Source organism: Ailuropoda melanoleuca, chromosome 19 (genome assembly GCF_002007445.2).
Source record: "Ailuropoda melanoleuca isolate Jingjing chromosome 19, ASM200744v2, whole genome shotgun sequence".
In the NCBI taxonomy this organism is placed as follows: domain Eukaryota; kingdom Metazoa; phylum Chordata; class Mammalia; order Carnivora; family Ursidae; genus Ailuropoda; species Ailuropoda melanoleuca.
In genome coordinates this window covers 29,508,994-29,514,829 of record NC_048236.1, presented here as the reverse complement: position 1 = coordinate 29,514,829, position 5,836 = coordinate 29,508,994, and the positions used below count along the sequence as shown (strand labels likewise).

At 37.6% G+C, this 5,836-nt stretch overlaps 1 non-coding gene across 1 annotated transcript; it reads right to left on the bottom strand.

Moving 5' to 3' along the window:
- Positions 1–1,302: 1,302 nt before the first annotated feature.
- On the bottom strand, positions 1,303–1,405 carry LOC117797198. Its single transcript, XR_004622116.1, has one exon. It is a non-coding gene; the product is annotated as a U6 spliceosomal RNA (small nuclear RNA).
- Between the last annotated feature and the right edge of the window lie 4,431 nt (positions 1,406–5,836).

The window sequence follows — 5,836 nt, the reverse complement described above, 5'->3', positions numbered from 1 at the left end:
TGCTATTGCTTAGTAAACTGTTAATTCAGTCCCTTGACTATTCTCTATTACCTCCCTTAGGGCAAATACACCTAAACTTTCCATATTTGTTAAGTCCTTAATGTCTTCAAGACCTGTCTCACATATGGCAGATAAACTTAATTCTTATTTTATTGGGAAATTTGTGTATACTTACCTTTCTCAGCCTCACAATTTTTCTATTTAATTTCTTACCCTTTTTTTTTTTTTTAAAGAGAGGGAGAGAGATAGAGGGAAAGTGAGAATCCCAAGCAGGCTCCACATCCAGTATGGCGCCCAGCGTGGGGGTTATTCTCACGACCATGAGATCATGACCTGAGCCAAAATCAAGAGTCCGATGCTCAACCAACTGAGCCACCCATGTGCCCTTCAATATCCCTTTTTATCCCCAGTCTTGGAAGAAGAAAGATTCTTCCATTTTGAGGTTGACTGCTTTACCTGTACTTTTGGTCTGTTCCCATATAGGTGCTTCTAGAAAGTTGTTTATCAGTTATGCTCTCCCGATTGATTTTCCGTCTTCTAACTGTCTGTTCTTACTACTTTTCCCTCTCAGCAAATTAACTCATTTGAGTAATCTTTACTCTAGGGACAGAACAGAGTAGAACACTTCTACACTTTGATCCTCTACATTTTAATTTACCTCTCTCATCTCTAGCCCTTGTTTCTCTAACAATTTCTTGAAAGAGTAGTTTACTTTCACTGCCTTTTCTTAATATCATTCCTATGGATACTATGCCATGAAGCCTAGGCATTCACTTCATATCCTCTTTTCTCATCTTGATCCCTGTTTAGTCTTCTAAAAGTGGAAGTCTTGGTCCTTGGTTTGTAGAAAGCGCTAACTCATCCTATTGCCCCAGATGCGTGGGAGCAGAGAGACTGGAAAATAAGAACAGTAAGCAATCCTAAAGAAAAGACCATGAGAGGAACCTCTCAAATGTAGGCTGTTTACAAAGAAGTAAGAACTTTTAACATTTCTAAAACCTTTCTACTAGCCCTGAGGACCACCTGTATCTTGGTCTTGACACTAAGTGATGAAGAAAATGAGGCCTTGAACTCCCTCTTTAGATAGGAGAGTGCCACTGGTTTTAGGGTTGTTTCGAAGCTAACCAGTCCCAGGCAATAATGGATCATTTGCCCAGGAATCCATCTGACTGCCTGGTGGCTGACTTGAAATTATCCCAGTTTCCAGGATTTCTACTGGCTAGGCTCATATATCTGAAACAGTATGGACAAGCACTCCATCTGAAATTCCAAAGGGTATAGGTGTGGGTGAAAAGACTGGTGAAGGCCATACTTCATTATCTTTATTTGTGTGTCATCCTTGTACAGGGGGTGTGCTAATTTTCTATGTATTGTTCCAATTTTAGTATATCTATTGCCAAAGTGAGTACATAATTTGTTATCTTTAATGTATTTATTAAAGCTCTCATTTTTCTTTTTTTTTTTTTTTAAAGATTTTATTTATTTGACAGAGATAGAGACAGCCAGCGAGAGAGGGAACACAAGCAGGGGGAGTGGGAGAGGAAGAAGCAGGCTCCCAGCAGAAGAGCCTGACGTGGCTCGATCCCAGAACGCTGGGATCATGCCCTGAGCCGAAGGCAGACGCTTAACCGCTGTGCCACCCAGGCGCCCCGAAAGCTCTCATTTTTCTTTGCATCCCTTGCCTCTTTTGGGACAACTCTGAGGTATAACTAATCCTTTGAGTTCTCCTTGCAAATAGGCTGAAGATGGGTTAAATCCTATATGAGGTTAAATTCATCTCATATAACAAACATCCATGCATTACTTTTAGAATTATTTTTAAAAACCCAGAAATTTACCATTTTGGGAAAAAAAAATGAATCCTTCCAGATTCTTTCTATACCTGCCTTGATCTTGAGATCTAAGAAGGAATGTAATGGGCTTCGTGGCTTATACAATTGGGAATACTGACGTAAGAAGCAAAGCAAACTTTAAGATGTATCATAGGAGCTGCTTCTACTTACAGCAGATGAGCCAGCGTGGCTCACGGGAAATCATTTTGTAACTTCGTAAAGTGCAGCTTCCTTCATAGTAAGAGCATTAGCACATCTTAAATGAAAGATGCTAAATCTCTCAAATGTCTATAGCCTTTACCTAAATTTGTGCCTATTACCCAGCCCGTGGATATTCTGTAATGTATCAAGTGGATTGTCACAACATCTGTTATAAAATGTGATAAAAATTTCAGTGAGCTGTCAAATCTTTTTGAAATCTGAAGAACTTTATGGCTAAAGCTAATATGTTGACATTTGATGAGCTGGTAATCAAGACATCGGCCTTCACTCAAAACTTTGGAATCATTACTTCTCACTAAATAACTTTTCAATAGAAAAAAATAAGTTTTATCATAAATATAATTTTTAAAAATGGAGCCTTTGTAAATAAAAGTATACAAAAACACAGATTAGACAACTGCCATTCAAATTAAAAATATACCACCACCAAAACTGTTATACCAGATATATACTGGTAATTAATTTGATAAACATATTTTTGAACAACTCTTCTATTTTCTAACATGCAAGTCTTACCATCATTTCGTAAAAACAAAAGCCATTACCTTAACTGAACGCAATCACTCGCCTCACTGTTATATTAAAATATGACTCTTGTTCTCAGAATTGCTTTGCAGTTATTAGTATGCAGTAACTGGCTTAAACTGTATAAAATTAATTCAGAGATAAGAAAGTATCTTGAATTGAGTGTGGCTTTACCATTAATATCAACTTCACTCTGCTCCCAACTTGGTATGTGCCTTCAGAAAATTCATTTTATGAATTCAACTTCATTATTTACCTAAAAAATTTCATTTTTCATGAATTTACATTACTTATCTGCAAAATAGAGGGACCGAATTAGATATTCTCTAAGTTGCCTTCCCCCCGGAGTATAAAAAAAATTATTAAGTGGAATATATTTTTATTATCAGTTTGCAGAAAAGGAAACTGAGGTACAAAAAATTTAAAGTGCCCCTTGTGATATCATTGCATGTTCAGTATGGAATAGCTTTTTTACAAAGTAGGGAGGCTAAAGAGAATTGCTTCAGTACAATTTCAAGTGTCAACAATGATTTAAGAGAAGTGGTTTCAGGCATTATTTCCCTTTATTCCTGAGTGAAAGTTCTTCAAATGCTTATTGAGATTACCCAGGAATCAGGAGAGAAAATAGTGAATCACTGATGGAGATGAAATGAATTTTAAGGAGAACCCTAATAAAGCAACATTTGTCATTCTTTCTTCGTTTATCTTCTCAGTCTGAGTGAACATTAGCTTTTTCTTTAGTGTGACTGATGCAGCTTTGAGATGGCATTCTTCTCTAACTGAGCATGCTGCATGAAATTCAAGTCCTTATGATGAAACAGGATTATCAACATTTACAGCTTCCCTCTCCCTCTACTATGCTTTGGTCAATATGTAGCGAATACCTGATGCATGAATTAATATTTTAGTATGGTAAGATAGAGCAAATCAGGAATCTCCACTGGTTTGGTCATTCTGTTCTCTTTAGATTATCATTATTCAGCTTCAACATCACAGAGAAAAAAATTGAGGGCCATCCTGGATTCTGGTAAATTGTTTTCTCATCTGCATCTGTTTGTGCTTTCCTTTTATCTTCCCTTTGGGTTTCCTTTGCAGCCCTTTTGTCACCCTACCTGTTTTCCTGAGGTCTTTAACATAAAGCGATCTACTGAAGTAATTCGTATCAAGTTTTTTAACACCTTCAATATGTACAATTTCTATTGGTCAAAAATAAATAAATAAAATGTAGTAAGCAAATGAAAGAAAGCAAGAATGTTTGAACAGGAGGCTGAGAGTGGTCAGCTCAATAAAATTACATGGTCCTGCAATATTTCTAGGCAAGAAACAATATTTAGAGCCAGTACGCATTGACTGTAGAGGTGGTTCAGTCTCCGGGAGGTAGAACCCTGCAACATTATGAAGTATATACTATAATGATTCCCCCAGTTCTTCCCAAAAGGTTCGTACAGTTATATACTCAGATGATTATACAGTGAGGAAAGGAGAATACCCAGACATTTCTAGGGCTGTTGAACATAGGAGACCTGAAATGTCACCATGACTCCTCTTTTAGGGAGGTGACAAGGTAAGGGGGCTAGGCAATAAATAGGGTCCTTAACTATATCTAGTTTACAGTGGGTCTTTTGGGTCTGTGGCCTCACTCTGGTCATTACCCCATACCTGAATGCTTAACTAGGATTGACATATTTGGCAGTTGAAGAAAACCTTACACTGAGTCCACCTGGGGTTGGTGGTGGTCAAGTCATCATATTAAGTAAGGCCAGGTGGAAACCTCGGATACTGTCCCCCACCACTTGGCCAAAGTCAAGTATTGAAAAAAAAAAATCACGAACTGCTGTATCTAGCCAAGATGCAGCAACAAGGACCAATTGAAAGAACTAAAAGAACTGAAAGAACTGAAAAGCTAAATGGAATATATGAAACAATAGTTGGCTATGAGGGAAAGAAGGACCGTGGTTCCCAAAAGAAGGGAAACAAATGTGGCAAATATCACCCCAGCTTTCTGCCCGGATAGGGTTTCCAGGCTGCTGTGCAGAGGTAGAGAACCAGGTGGAGTCCAACTGTCTTTTTGAGTTGAGGAGACAAAGATGGAAGTTAAGGGAAGCCCATGGTAACTAGAATTCTCAGGTGCAAATACTGGACAGTGGAGAGCATTGCAGAGAGAGAGCTCCAGTGATTCACAGATGGCATCCAGCAAGTCTTCAGCGTAAGAGGAAACTATCTGAGGCTGGGGAAAGAACTACCCCAAAGCAGCAATATACAGAGATCACAAAACCTGGGAAGAGATTGTGTTCCCACAAGCCAGAGTAGAATTTGTACCTCATGGTGCATAGGGTGGAATATTCAGAAGAACGTTGCCTAAGTAGTGAGGAAAAATTAATCCTAGACTAAATACTGCTCTGCACCCACCTCAGAACACTTTACAGGCAAGTCTCAAGAAGATCAAATTCTTTCCAAGTAACTTAATTGCCTTACAGAACAAAGCTGTAGAATCTATCATCTATCTATCTATCTATCTATCTATCTATCTATCTATCTATCTAATCTATCCATCCATCCATCTGTCATCTATCATCTATCTCTATATCTTTAGCACATATTGTTTTTAATGATTTAATATGCATCCTTTCCTTAGACTTAAACTTTGCATTTCAAAGAGATGGCTGCCTCTAATTGTAGATTATCTTGGAAATGAGACATCTTGAAGAGCTGTTCATGCACTCACACCACATGGAACTTTGGCTATTAAACATGATAATACGAATCTGTGACCCCATATCAGATTTATTGAAGCAGAATCTTCTGATATTAAAAAATTTAAGCTCATAAGATGATTTTAAGGATTAGCTTTCTTTTTTAAATTTTATTTTTTTAAAATTTTATTTAAATTCAATTAATTAACATATAGTATATTATTAGTTTCAGAAGTACAGCTCAGTGATTCATCAGTTGCATATAACACCCAGTGCTCATTACATCACATGCCTTCCTTAATACCCATCACCCAGTTACCCCGTCCCTATGATTAGCTTTCTTTGAGAACTATTGATACTCCTGTATGTGCATTTTACCCATCATAACGGACACAGTTTAGAAAAGAGTCCTGATTTTCAGACATCCTTTTTTTGCCTATTGTGGGATTACTCTAGGATGTGCAAGCACTGGGAGCCTTTGCTCATTAATTAACAGAGACCACTCATTAATTGACTTATTCATTCAGTATACATTTATTGAACATATTGGGCAAGGCCTTGTGC